We start from the raw sequence: 15,449 nt of genomic DNA on the forward strand, positions 1-15,449 counted from the left end.
AAATGTAAAGACTGCTAGATCTTGCATCAGACTATTGGGGTTTAATTTCTACTTCTCCAGCTTGCTGTGATGTTGGGAAATTACATATTCTGTGTCTTGGTTTTATTAACTGTTAATAATAATATTATGATAAAAATACCTATCTGATTTTCTGTTTTTGTTAGTATGTGAAAATATTTAGAAGAGGACTTGCATGTAGTAAGTGCTTAATAAAGGTATTATCAGTTATTTTTTTTAATAAATAGTTAAATCAAGAGGGCAATAAAATACCCAGATTCCCTTACATTAAAATCTTCCAATTATTTATGACTATTAAATAGAAAATGACCTTCTTAGAGATAGAGGCTGTATTATAGCAATCGTTGCAGCCCTGGGATTTTCTCCAGTGTCTGTGTGTAGTTGGTACTTGATAAACATGTGTGGGGCATCCCTCCCCAAGACAGGCATGCCTGGGTCCTCTCGCCATTTATTCTCAACTTCAAAGTCCTTGCCTCAGAGGATCACCCAGTTACAAAGAGTTGATCACTCCTCACCATTCTCAGCCCATTACCTAGTTTATATTCCTCACATCTCTTATCACTACCACAGATTATCTTTTCTTTGCTTCCTTCCTTATTATTTTTTTCCCACTAGGATATAAGGTTTGTGGAACTCAGGAGACTGGTTGGTGTTTTAATTTGTATCACATCAGTGCCCTAAATAGTGCCAGGAACATAGAAGTTTCTCCACAGATACCAGCCAAATGAAGAAACTTATTTTTGGATGGAGATAACAGTTTTGTTAAATAAGACAGTACATTGCTTAAAAAAAAAAGATACTTCCCATTTTTTCACTTTGTTGCATTTTGGGTTTTCCAGGAAGTAGACTTTGGGTTTGAGATCTTTATTAGGGAGTGTCCTTGGGACCAGTATCTGTGGAAGGAGAAGGGACACATAGGATTGATCAGGGGAGAAACCAAGTTGTGATGTGGACCAGCAGCCTCAGCCAACTCCCTGGGAAGCTCTGGAGCTGAAGCGGCTCCTCAGAGTTTCCCCACGTTGAATGCAAGTGGCCTTGCCTTTCCACCTCCGTCTCAATGGGTCATTGTCTGTGGATCACCCACAATGGCAAGGGCGTCTCCGCAGCTGCGGTGATCCTGGAAGGGACAGCTGAAGGCTGTGGGGCAACAAGTCCTCCTTCCTCACAGACCGTACATCTTCATGGTCGCCACACCTTCTTTACTTCTCATGCTTTTATGCTTTTGACTCATTCATTCAACAAATATCAATGTGCATTTTCTATGTGCCAGGCACAGTCTCAAGTTCTGGGGATTTAACGCCGAAACAAAACAAAGTCCTTGCCATCAAGGAGTTAACGTTCTAAATGAGGAAGATAAGCAATAAGCTAACACTGACACATAATTAGTCAGGAAATAATAAGCAGTAGGAGGAAAACATACTTCAGGATTAAGGCGAGGAAGCGATACTTTAGCTGGCGTCTGAAGGAAGTGAGGGAGCAAGCCACGTTTATAAATGGACACAGAGCACACGAGGCAGGGAGAAGCCCTGGTATATTCAAGCAGCGGGAGAGGCCCACGCAGGAGGGTGTAGGCCAGGAGGTCAGTGAGGTAGCTGGGAGGATCGATGAGTTGTATTCTAAAGTTCAAATTTTGAAAACTTAATTTTTCTTTTCAGTAGTTTCCTGAATTTCTGCCCAAAAGTTACTCTTTCATTCTGACAAGGGATATCTTAGTCAGCAGGTAGGAGGAGATTTCATGATTCCTCCTATTTATATACTTTTCCATGGACTTATTTGTCTGTTTATAAGCAAGGGACAAGGCAAGTCTCTGTAACCAATGATTGCAATTTTACTTCACCGCTGAAATCTGCCAGATGTTTGTTCTGTTTTCCACAACGCTGAGAGAGGTTTTAGATGCATTTGCTTGTAGAATTAATATGTTACATCTTATTTTCCTTTCCTTGGAGGATTTCTGTTCTTTTGAGAAGTTTTATTTCTAATTACTTTTCTTTTATACTGTTAGTGTTGGTGATTTGAGATGAATGTGACATCTATCCTGGTACACAGTACCCCATAAAATTTGTCACAATAGCAGAACTGCTGCTAAACAAAACCAAAACCAAAAAGACAATGATATGCATTCTAATGGGGTGGGGGGAATTAGTCATTCCTTCTAGTATTCTTTAGAGGAACCAGGTGGTTTTATCATAAAATTCTACTTAAACATATGTAAGTCATTATGCATCACAAAGGAAACAGGCAAACAAGATCAAAGTTCAAATCTTCAACTGGTACTAATCAAGAGAAGCAAGAACAGAAGATGTGGTGGGATCAGGTATTCTCAGGGCCCAGAGGAAGCTAATCCACTGAACTGCAGAGTCAAGCACTTCTTTCCCAAAACTTATGGCAGCCCAACCAAGAGCAAACATAAGCCTACCTCAGCTGGAGCAGCTTCGCCAGCATCTGAGCTCACGACTGTGTAGTCAATTTGTCCTGATGGTCCCCAGAAGGCTGGTTCTAGGAGCAATGGTCAATGGTCATTCTCATGCTTTGCTTGGAGACTCAGAGTTTACACCTATGCTAAAGGTAGTTTAGAATTACTCCTATTTATCCAGGGATAAAGAAAGTGATAGAAAGTGAAGGGAAATATTATACAGGTTTGAACTGAAATTAAAAACCAGAGAGTAATTTCTTATAAGCCATGTATATTCTTCTCCCCGAATGATACACCCTCGAGGGCCCTAGTAGAGCTGAATAGTCAGGGCCCATGTAAAGGCAACAAACTTTTCAGCAGGCACTTGCAGGTAGCCTGCTAGCTGCTGACATTTGACACATTATCTTTACTCTCCTACCAGGAAGAAGAATATAGAATTAGAATAACAGTCTTCATCCATCTACAGCCAAGAAATGAATGATAGGGGCCACAAGAACATTAAAAGACACTCATGTGGAATTAAAAGCCCAGATCCTGCAGCAAAGACAACAGTAAAATGGTATCTCAGAAATCCTAAATTTTTATTTCTTTTGTTTTCCAGATGTGCCTTTCTTTCTTTTTTTTTTTTTTAAGCTTTGCACTTACTTCTGACTTCTACATCTTTTCTTGCTTTTGGTCTTCTGTGTTAGATTAGATGCTAACAAGACAGTACAAAGAAATGAGACACTGATATGGCCTGGAGTGTTAAGAAGAACATTATGGGAATGTAGGACCCAAAGTTGAAGTTAATTTGGTAGATGGAAAGGGAATGGATATGCTAATCAGAAGAAAAAAACAAGAGCATGCAGTACACATCAAATAGTTTTTGATGGGAAGAAGTTTGTATGTGGCAGGGATTGGGGGATGATGAAAACGGAGGAGGTTGTAGGTGGACTAGGGCAGGAGCCAGGAGCCTTAGTGCAGATGACAACTATCTTTCTGTATATGTCCATGTACTCCTTCTCTGTAAATTTCTCTCTCTTCAACATGATTGCAGTGTAACTCCACTCCTTATTCCCATTTGATAGGTCTAATCATTTTCTCCTGCCCTGAGATGATGGACTGAATGCTTACGCTGAAAGTTCTGCATAAGGATGGAGAAGACATAAAGAAGAATCTTCTTCTGATTCCTGACTATTCCTGGACTATAGAATGTAAAACTCAGGTATCATCAAGAGTTCTTTGCAAACAACTGAAATGGTTCTATGAAGCAAAGAAGAAACTATAAGGATACTGAGGACATAATAGAGATCATAAGAACAGATGAACAAATTTAGGGAGAACAGATGAACAAATTTAGGGACACATAAGAGCGTGAATCTTTGGCTCTAGTATCAAGACCTCAGGGACCATCTCCTTAGAGTGCTACAATTGGAGGCTGAGATCCATCACTTTACTTTTTCATTTGTCTTCCTTTGAGATACAAATTTCCACACAGAAAGTGTGATTGAGGTAGCTTGAATCGCATATCAGCCACTTTGGGGTGGGATGAGGGATGAGCAGTGAGGAAGAATCCTGACTGTCATCCCAGCAAAACCAGGTAGGATGGGGAGAGGGCGGGACATGCACCCATAAGAAAGAATATCGAGAAAGCCCAAACCAGATGGATCCATTATGATTTGTGACCTGACAATGTTCATGTTTTCAATCACGATAACAAAAAAGTACAGCAGAAAAAGGGAGGTGGGAGGGGTATAGGGAGGAAAGAAGAGAGAGCACAGGTGAGTAATTGGAAATGTCAGAAATTTCAGAAGATGTCAGGTTTGCAGCTGAAGGAACCACTGTGAGTTCCTGGCACACAACTATTTGAAACAAAGAATATAAATGATATATCCATTTGTCTTTGAAATAAAATGCTAACTATAGATTTATGTCATGAAAAATTCTCTTGAAACTTATTCTGGTAACAGTGTTTAACAATGTATTTGTATCTCTTTTTCCCCCTTCACCTGTTTTACAATCACAAATTTAAAACTTATACTGGGTTAATGGCAAACAGTAAAGACTGTGCCATTTTATAAAGAATTTTTTTCTATTACTACAGAGTTAATTGAAAAGGGGACCCATCTCCAGTTCCCCTCTAAGGCAGGTAATACATGGGGTACCTTTATAAGCTCCTCACTGAAGGTCACTAGTAAATTTAAGTGACCTCAGTCACTCTGCCCTGAGCTAGGACTTTAAAAAAGTTTTGTTATTATTAGTGCCAGTTAAAATAATGGACTCATACAACTTTGATAGAAGATTTACTTTATATTATTTTAAGAAAAATTTTTTCACTTAATTTGATGTTTTCATTTTACTTTTCCATTTTTTATTACATGCAATATATATTAAAACTTTGAACAGTCTTATTAATACCTTTTGATAATAATTATAATCCATGGGAATGTTCATTAATAAAACAGTGCTTAAAGAAACTATGGCTTATACATATATGGAACACTATGAAGCAGTTAAAAAGAATGAAGCAACTCCATCTGCACTGCCAAAAAATATTGAGTGAAAACATCAAGTTGCAGAACCTACATTATATTGTATAATTCACATAAAAATTAAACAAATGCAAAGTTACATACATATGTATATTAAATGCATTGAAGAGGGTCTAGAAGGGCCTGGAAAGGTATGCATCTGGGGAGGGATTAACTGAACACAGTGGAAAAAGATACAATGGATTTTTGGTATCATTTGAATTTTGAAGGGAATGTATTTCTTAGCACAATTAAAAACAAGCCTTGAAAATTTTAAAAGAATTATCTAAAGGGGCTTAAATAAACCTGTAAAAACAACGTGAACAGTTTCCTTCATTACCACAAATCTTCAATTTTTTCAAGCACACTAATTAAAATGCACAGATTAGCCTTCCTAATTAGATAATAAGTTTTTAGATACAGGTCAAGAGCCAAGTCCTTCATATCAATGTTTGACACCTCTAGTATTGACTATACTGCCACGATCCAGATGGGGTCAGTACCCCAAGAATCAATGCTTGTTTCCAGTTCTACTTATTCATTTAGTAATTGTGTCTTTTTGTATGCCAGAAGCTTAACATTTTAGTTCTCATTGAAAGAAAACAGGTATTCTCAACAAACATACCATAAAAATTATTAGCAAACTCATATTAAACAACTACTATGTACTAGGCACTGTTATAAGTGGTTTGAAGACATAAATCTTATTTAATAGTTTTGATAATTCAGTGAGGCATGTCAGATGTTCCCAACAGTTTCTAAACCTTAGAATCACCAGGTGAGCTTTTTAACAATACCTTCTTATTCATTTAGGAGAGGTGAGCATCACTCTTGTTTAAAAACTCCCCATTTGATTCCAAATGTAAAGTGGGTTAATAATCACTGAAGAAAGCATTATTAACACCTACATTTTTCAAGAGAAAAACCTAACTGAGAGAGGTTAAATAACGCAATAATTCCATGATGAGTCCAATCTGGCTCTAAGACTTGAGTTCTTAAACAATATGATGGTAAAAACATCCTTTGGCTTAGACACATCTGGATTCAAAACCTTACTCTCCAGTTAATAGGTATTTGGTCTTGAGGAAATAATTTAACACCTTTAAGTCTTAGTTTACTCAGCTATAAAATGGGAATAATGGTAACTACCTCACTGTGCTTTTGTGAGGATTAGAGAAAACAAAATGCATGTAACATGGTAGGTGCTCAATAAATGGTAATTGCTATTACTAATACTGAGACACTGGTATTATTAACAAGCTCTGAGAGATGGAGAGAGGAAACCTCTATCTTGCCAGGATATGCTTATTTCTTGCTTGCTATGAGCTGCTGCTTTTTCCTAGCATTTAAATATTTAATTAGTAGAATATAATATTATTATAATTCAGGTGCTGCTTATCCCAACGTGAGACCTTGAAATAATGTTTTGAATTCCTAATATTTAAGTATTAAGTTGAAAGCATTATATTCAGAACACAATTTAAGGCAAATCAGGGATTATAAATGAAACCTGCAGCTCATCCTGTGGCAAGTGTCTTCTGGAAAAGTTACTAGTTATATGACACATGTATTAAATTACCCGCTAACGTATTTGGCATTTGCTTGCTTCTATTGGTTTTAGTCTGACCTTTCATAAAACTGGTCTCTTTTGTTTCCATTACTTTATTTGGAAGATAATGTGGTCTGAGGGCTAGACCTGGTGCCAAGAAATGCCATAGTTCTAATCTCACTGTGGTCCTTGAAAATTAATAATTATTAATTTTAAGATCTGCACCTACAGAGTGGATCAAATTATAAAATAGCCCTAGTGAGGTTCTGAGAAATAAGGCATGAACATATGATCACAAATGAATAAAATGTTTCCATTTATTTACTCTCAGCACCCTATTTCTAAAATGGCAGCAGCATTTTAGAAAGGCAGCTGCTCCAAAAGAACTGTCTTATCTTCCTGTCAGTAAAAGAAGCTCAAGAAAGGAAAAATCTTTGCTCATTAAGAAAAAATTCCACTCCAGATGTTTATGGGAATAGACATGTACAATATGTGTGGTTTACCATATGCAATGACAACAGTCTAAGATAGAGCAGGGCATATGAAGATGCCCGACTCTAGTCTTAATTTAACTGAAGTACTAATTCACTGAGTAGTTTCGGTGTTTTTAACTATGGTGTCTTTTTTACTTTCAGTAAAGTTTAGGAAAAAATTGAATGGTGAAAATGATGTTATTGACTTTGTAGGCAGTATACAAACATAACTCCACATGTTGCTCTTCCAATATCATATCTCTGCAATTGTTAGATACACAGACATTACTGTTCACATGGAATACAGATGAGGACTGAAAAAAAAATAGCTATCAGTTATCTCAAATATACCAAAAATTAAAGTTTATTATCTCAACTCAAGATGCCTCTACCAGTGATTCAAAATAGTAATTGAAGAACCCATAAAAACTGATTCCTTTACATAGTTCTAAATATTTAGCATTTTATCATCAATTACCAGCAGAAAGAGAAAATATCTTAAAAGTTTTCAACTAATTAGTAAATTTACACTTTGCAGAATGAAATAGTGTAAAATGTAGTTAATATTATTTGTCTTTCTTTACAAAAGGCATTACATTAATAAATATACAGAATTACTGTTTTTCGGTTTTTATTTGTTAAAGTGATTTACACATTATTTTAAAAATTGAAGTGTTAAGCCTTCCCTCCCATCCTTTCCCCTTTTCTTGTACTGCAACTCAAATGACTTCAAGGACATGACCTAGCTTTGTAAAATAATGTTTTGCTGATACAGAAGATAATAATTCAAACATAGATTAAATTTCACTTTCTAATCTTAAGGGCTTTCTTAAAAATAGAAATTTGTTTGGAAAGTAATAGTTTGGTGTTTACTGAACCTCAGACTTTCAGACAGAATCTTTGATCTCTTACTCACTCTCATAAATCTCTCAGCAGCAAACCATACTTCGGTAACATAAAAAACCCAGGATCACAGCTCTCTCCTTTACTGTTCAGAGAATTTTCTCTATGCTAGACCTTTTTATAATAAAAGAGCATCTCATCGTAAACTCCACAATATCTTCCTGGAGTTAATTATCCTAATGCTTTAGTCTTCAGGATAAGCAGCAATGGAAAATAAAACAAAAAACAAATTAAAAAAGGAAAGGAAAAATATTTTTAAGATGGTTTTAGTTTCATTTTGAAAATTCAATTCATACATGAAAATAATTTCCTATTCATTTTCTTTGTGTTTTGTTTTGAGAATGTATGAAAGATTGACCTAATTTTTTTTTCATTTCTTTCTCTGCCTTGAATCTGGATTTTCCTTTGTAAAACTTATTAAATATGTTTGAAGACTATTGCAATATTTTCTGATAATCTTGGAGAAAAACAAAACAAAAATCCTGTAAACTGTTATATAAATAAAAAACAAAATGATTTATATTACTTTCCTTTCTTGTCCTTTGGGCAACTCTGCTCCTTCTCTCTCAAACCGAGCAAGTCTCGATTGAGGTAGCTCCTTCCTTCTCATTACAACTATGTCTACAAACACTGGCGTAGCATCCGTCCATCCACTCATAGAGCAAATACAGCACTCCTGAGAGAGGAACATAGTGCAAAAGTTATTTTTAATGTTTGTGTACTTCAGTCATTACTTTTGAGTCAAATAAATATAGAAAAGCAAATTATGATTTTGGTAAGAAATTGGAAAATTTTAAAAAGCTCTTTCTTTCTTGTTTCTTTTTTTAAACTATGTGGTTGCCTTTATGAGTGGTTAATTAAGTAATAACACTCAACTGCATACTTGCATTGGATTTGGGAAATTCTCTTATGAGAATTTTTGAGGCATTTATAGCCATTAGCTAAGTATTTTTTCATACTTTCATGGTTCAAAACAAAAGAAAATTTAATTATTCAGATAATATATTGAAATTAGTTGGAATCAACATTGTTCTGTAAAGAAGGTTATTCTTCAAAATAGTTCATGTCTGTGTTATAAGGAAATACATCTCTGTATATTGTAAACAAATGTTAGATTAATATATTAATTGAACATTGCATTCTAAGATTGTCTTACAAGTATAGGAACCCAAAAACAAAACCCCTAAAATAATAATAAGGGCACACATTTTAAAAGTGGTATTGTTCTAGTTCAGCATTTTTAAAATGCTATGTTTCATGGTTTGTATCTTATCAATTGCCTTTTTTGCAATATAACAATGCCAGTGTGCTCATTCTAGGAAAAAAAAAAAATCCCCTGAAAGATATTATTTCCCAGGCCAGTGTATATTTGGCCCTAACTTAAAAAAAAGGACAAAATATGAGAGGAAATACATAGGTTTTGCACAAACATACATGGGACAAATGAAACAGATCTGAGACGAAGCAAATTGTTTGTATGTGTGGCTTTATCTTTACAGCCAAAACGACTTACTCAGTCAAACATGTGAGCTGAACCTGGCTTCAGCTCTAGAAATTATCTCAACCTAGGCCATGCTGCCCACGCAACCTCCCAACTCTGTGAGAACAATTTAACTCTGCACACTTACATGTGGCAGGTAGTGTGCTAGGCTCTGTTCTAGACACTGTAGGTGATACCAAGACATACCCAGAGGGCTCACAGGGCACCAAGCCCAGTATTTAAAGAACAAAAAAATACAGTAAAACATAATTTATGTTCATAGGGATTCAAAGACCACACAGATTCTGCACCAATTTAAGGGGGTCAGGGGACAAAAGAGTTTCTTGGAGGAGTCCTTCAAGGATACAGAGGATTTCAAGTGGTGGAGATAGTGGGAGAAAAGTTGAGAGGCCAAGAAACCCAGGAAGAGGAGGTAGGAAGTAAGCCTTTAATGGTAGGCTGGGGATAAGGAATAGGATTAGCAATGTCTTATACTTTCATTTCTCAAGCAAGACTTGAGCCAATTAAACCATGAGAAAGATTGCTTTGCCATGGTAAGAACTACTTGTTAACAATTAAAAATGAAAATCTCTTTCATATGACTGCATCCGGCTCCTTAACTCAGTTTAATGGAGCATTCAATGTCAATATAATTTGATGACATTACTTAGAACTGATTTTATTGCTTTACATATATTTAAAACTGAACATTTTCTTCCTATACGTGCAATAATTTACAGTGTAAACTAAATGGGAAAACAATATTTCAACAGGACATTTTGTTTCATGCATGAAATAAATGTGAGTGGTACCTGTACTCTGCCAAATAACTTATTTTTTCAGAGCAATAAATCTCTGGGAATTTTATAGACCCCAAATCCCAATTTTCTCATCAGCATTTTCATTTTTCTATTAGCATTTTAAATGTTATCTAGGAATCAAAACTAATCTATACATAATAATACTTAACAGGAATAGTATTTCATGTGTGTGATTACCCTAGTCTGAAAGGTATTGGGATTATATTTGAACCTATGACTATTTTGTTTACTCAGGAGGAGTGAATTTTGTCAAATTTTTTTGATTTAATTTTTTATACAGATTTATAGAGTAATATTATAATTCTTATTATGAGAAAACTGGTGATCCTCAATGTAAAATAATTTACCCAAAAGCTAGTAAATGGCCTGGCCAATATTCAAATACAGGCCTATTAAATTCCAAACCATATATTCTTTCCACTATATTACAATATCTTTCTGAAAGAAAAGTATATAAGACCCTTCATGTCAAATTGTAGTGTTTAGATATAAATAGGTAAAATTATTTCTCAGTTTCCTTTGTTACTGGTGTTTTGTTTATTCTTTTTAGGTTGGACATAACAGTAAAATTTTAAGGCCTCAAACAGACATTGCCTATTTCATAAACAAAAGAAAGCGGTTTATGGATATTTGCTCATATCATCTCTATCCTGAAATTGATAAGGCACTAAATATTTCACATCAATGAGGATAAAAACTCAGTAGTGTTTGGGATTGGAACATCCAACACTATTTCCCAGATCTGAAATTTATTTTGCCAAGAAATTTTTCCCACAATTTAAAAACCATGTCTTGTGTAAAAGATAATAGGGAAATTTAATCCAAATATTTCTGATTCATTTATACTCAGGCTCATATTTTTGGGGGGAGGGTAAGGGCAGTGATGAATAAAATTATTTTCAAGAACTGAATAAAGCGTTTTGACTTTTTTCACAAATACAATGTTTAATGGAGTGGAGTTTAAATTAATTCAATATTAAAGCATTGAGGGTTAATTTAAAACCTAGGAACTGACCACCTCTCTCCACACGTGGTGCCACCACTGCTATCAGCCGCTTGTCCCTGGACCCCGCTCCTGCCGCCGTGCCTCCCGACCAGCTCACCCTATTTAGTGTCTCTGACAAAACTGGCCTGGTGGAATTTGCAAGAAAACTGACTTCTCTTGGTTTGAATCTAATCGCTTCCAGAGGGATTGCAAAAGCTCTCAGGGATGCCGGGTTAGCCCTCAGAGATGTCTCTGAGCTGAGAGGATTTCCTGAAATGTTGGGGGGATGTTTGAAATCTTTGCATTCTGCAGTCCATGCAGGAATCCTGGATCCTAATATTCCAGAAGATAATGCTGCCGTGGCCAGACTTGATTTCAATCTTATAAGAGTCGTGCTTGTAATTTGTGTCCCTTTGTGAAGACAGTGGCTTCCTCAGACGTAACTGTTGAGGAAGCCGTTGAGCAAATTGATATTGGTGGAGTAACGTTAGTGAGAGCCCCAGCCAAAAACCATGCTGGAGTGACAGTGGTATGTGAACCACAGGACTATGCAGCAGGGTCCACAGAGATGCTGAGCTCTGAGAGTAAAGGTACCTCCTTGGAGACTAGACACCATTAGCCTTGTAGGCATTCATTCATATGGCACAATATGATGAAACAATTCCAGATTACTTCAGGAAACAGTACAGTAAAGGGAGATCTCAGATGTCCTTGAGGTATGAAATGAACCCTCATCAAACTCTGGCTCAGCTGTACACCATGAAGCCCAAGCTTCCCATCACAGTTCTAATTGGAGCCTCTGGATTTATAAACCTGTATGATGCTTTGAATGCCTGGCAGCCAGTGAAGGAACCCAAAGAGACATTAGGCATTCCAGCTGCTGCCTCTTTCAAACATGTCAGCCCCGCAGGTGTTGCTCAGCAAAGATGAGGTCAAGGTCTACATGGTCTCTGATCTCCATAAAACCCTTATTCCCATATCAACTGCATATGCAAGTGCAAGAGGGGCTGATAAGATGTCTTCATTTGGTGATTTTGTTGCATTATCTGATGTTTGTAATGTACCGACTCTGAAAATTATATCCAGAGAAGTATCTGATGGTATTATTGCCCCAGGATACGAAGAAGCTTTGAAAATACTTTCTTAAAAGAAAAATGGAAACTACTGTGTTCTTCAGATGGACCAGTTTTATATACCAGATGAAAATGAAATTCAAACAACCTTTGGTCTTTGTTTAAGCCAGAAGAGAAATAATGGTGTCATCAACAGGTCGTTATTTAGCAATGTTGTTACCAAGAATAAAGATTTTCTGCAGTTTGCCCTCGTGGACCTCATCGTGGCCACCATTGCTGTCACGTACACTCAGTCAAACTCTGAGTGCTACTCCAGGAACAGGCAGGTTATTGGCATTGGAGCAGGACAACAGTCTGGGATACCCTGCACACGCCTAGCAGGGGATAAAGCAAACTATTTATTGGTGACTTAGACACCATCCACAGGTGCTTTCAATGACGTTTCAAACAGGAGTGAAGAGAGCAGAAATCTCCAATGCTATTGGCCAATATGTGACTGGAACCATGGATGAGGATGAATATTTGATAAAGTGGAAGGCACTGTTTGAGGAGGTCCCTGAATTATTAACTGAGGCAGCGAAGAAGGAATGGGTTGGCAAACTAAGTGAAGTTTCTACCAGCTCTGATGCCCCTTTCCTTTCAGTGATAACGTAGATAGAGCTAAAAGGAGTGGTGTGGCATACATTACTGCTCGCTCCAGATCTGCTGCTGACAAAGTTGGGACTGAGGCTCGTGATGAACTGGGAATAATCCTCGCTCACGGGAATCTTTGCTCTTCCACCACTGATTTTTATCACACATTATTTTATGGTCTGCATATGTGCAGGTGAATTCATGCGTGGAATTTTGAAAATAACTTTAAAAAAAAAATAAGACATTAAATCTTAATAATTGGATCCATAAAAAAAAATCCAGGCACTATAGATAACACCAGTTACATAGAATAAGGAAGAAAAGGAGGGGAAAAGGTTGGAATGAAGGGATAGAGAAAGGAAGGGGAAAGGAGGGAACAGAGGAAGGGAAGGAAGGAAATAGAGCAAAGAAAGGTAATTATTTATCTGATATTTTCATATTGCTTTAAAATTTGAAATATTTTTCACATATTACCTCATATTTCCTATAATTTTCAAGTATACTACTTCTCATTTCCTCACAACTTTGAATTCAATGTCATAATTTGTACTTTACAGCTAAATAGATTCAAATTGTTTACATGAAGTGCTTAAGGTAACACGGGGAGTTGAAAAGGAGCCACTTTAAAATCTTTCTGGAACAATTTGGGCAATGAATGGTAGTGTAGCTGTGATTTATATCTTCCTACGCAAAGTGCAGAGCTTTACCTCTCACCAGTGGTTCTCAACTTGAATACGCATCTGCCGACCCCGGAAGTCGTGTTAAAACACAGATTGCTGGGCCCCATCCCCAGAGCTTCTGATTCGGGACGTCCAGGATGAGGCCCAAGAACATGTATCTCTCCCAAGTCCCCGGGAGAGACGACACTGCTGGTCTGGGGCCACTTTGGAACTGCCGATTTAGCCAACCTCCTGGAGATTTGGCCTCTGTGTAGGAGGTCTGTATCAGCCACTACTGTTATCATCATATGTGAGCTAGGACTAGAAATTTGGAATGAAATCTAATTTTTTTCCTTCCTCATTTTTTTTAACTTGTCTACATCAGGAAGAGTTCCTTTTACAATGGGCCTGGGTGGCACAGGCTAGAACATTCACAATCCAACAACCAACGTGCACTGCCTACCTCCAATTTCTCGCTCTATGGGGCCTTCCTGACTTCTAGAGTCACCCAAGCAGTGTCATTTCAAGGATTCAAATGACTACCTCCCTTGCCTTTCAGTCAAATTGCCCAAAATTCAAAGTTACATTTTTTCCCCCACACATTAAGGAGGTTTCACCTCACATTTTCCTTGGCCAATTGCAAAAAGCTGGGGAAATTATTGGCTTTTCAGTCTAAAAAGTGGGATAGCCCACAGATATGGAAGACAGTTTGGTTAACATTCCACAGGAGGAGAATGCAATTCCAGAGCTCAGGGTGGGAAAGGGGCAGGAGGGAGTAGACAACCAGAGAAATATGCCTACTAGGTTTGGGGGATGTGGGAGGAAGATCCTGAAAAGATGGAGGGAAGGTACAAAGAAAAGCACAGAGGAGACTCTTGCTCCAGTGGCCGTGCTCACCCTGACAGGCCTTCCATGTTCACACCCCACCCTCCTAAACAGACAGTGGGGGACTGGGGAATGATCAACCCTAAATGGTCAGACTGGTTTTTTCAGAGCAAGAGAAAACACTCAAGAGAAGAGTTTAGCTAATGTACCCAGGACATCGTCAGAAAAATATGATCTACAGGAAATGAGAATATTGATAATGTTAGACCACTGATAATGCTAAAATTATTTGAATAAAAAAATGATAAGACTTTGGAACTATAAGACTATCTCTCTGAGTTGTGAGCCTGTTCAAGAAGTCCTGCAAAAGAAAAGAGAGTCAGTTTTACCTTTTGAAAACCTCCGATGCTATTTTCTTAGTTTGTAACTTTAAATAGCAAAGGCTCAAGTCCCTCCTGAGTCAGAGTGATGTGAGGAAGCTGTGACTGTGAGTCCCGCTGTCATTTATTTTTCTTCAGTATCTTTCTGTGAAGAAATATTTGGATGAATGACAGGAAGCATCATGAGTTGTGCACCTGCAAAAGATATTTCACACATTCCTTTTTGGACATTTTGTTATTTTTCTCCAAGTCGATATCCTTTCCATCTTGTGCAGGAAAGATCATTAAGCATTTGAAAAACATAAACATTTCATGTTCAAAACTTTTGAGACTTCAGTTGTAATACTGTTATTACAGAATATAAATCTAAAATAAAACTAATTTTTCTGCCCAGTATCTATCAGATATAATTTAGGGGAAGTTCCTTTATATTTTTACCCTATGGGCCTAATCAGGTAGAAGAGAGAATTTATTCTTTGTCTTGTGTAATGCCCCCAAGTCTCCTAGGTCACAAATCACAGAAAGGCAATGTGGTTTCATTCTTCTGGGGAGTCAGCAGATATACCCTCAAAGTACTTTTGCCAAATGCATTAAAGTAATCAGTGTGAGTCTTTCTAAAATGTTATTATTATCATTATATGCTGTCAATGTATTTATGGATTATAACTCATTTTTGTAAGTAATATGGCATTTGGTCTTTGCAACAATTCTATAAAGTTATCCTATT

The 15,449-nt window shown here is 36.9% G+C and overlaps 1 pseudogene; it reads left to right on the forward strand.

Moving 5' to 3' along the window:
- The first annotated feature begins 9,877 nt into the window (after positions 1-9,877).
- Positions 9,878-13,055, forward strand: LOC123632131 (annotated as a pseudogene).
- Positions 13,056-15,449: the final 2,394 nt, after the last annotated feature.

The sequence above is a fragment of the Lemur catta genome, chromosome 2 (genome assembly GCF_020740605.2).
Source record: "Lemur catta isolate mLemCat1 chromosome 2, mLemCat1.pri, whole genome shotgun sequence".
In the NCBI taxonomy this organism is placed as follows: Eukaryota; Metazoa; Chordata; class Mammalia; order Primates; family Lemuridae; genus Lemur; species Lemur catta.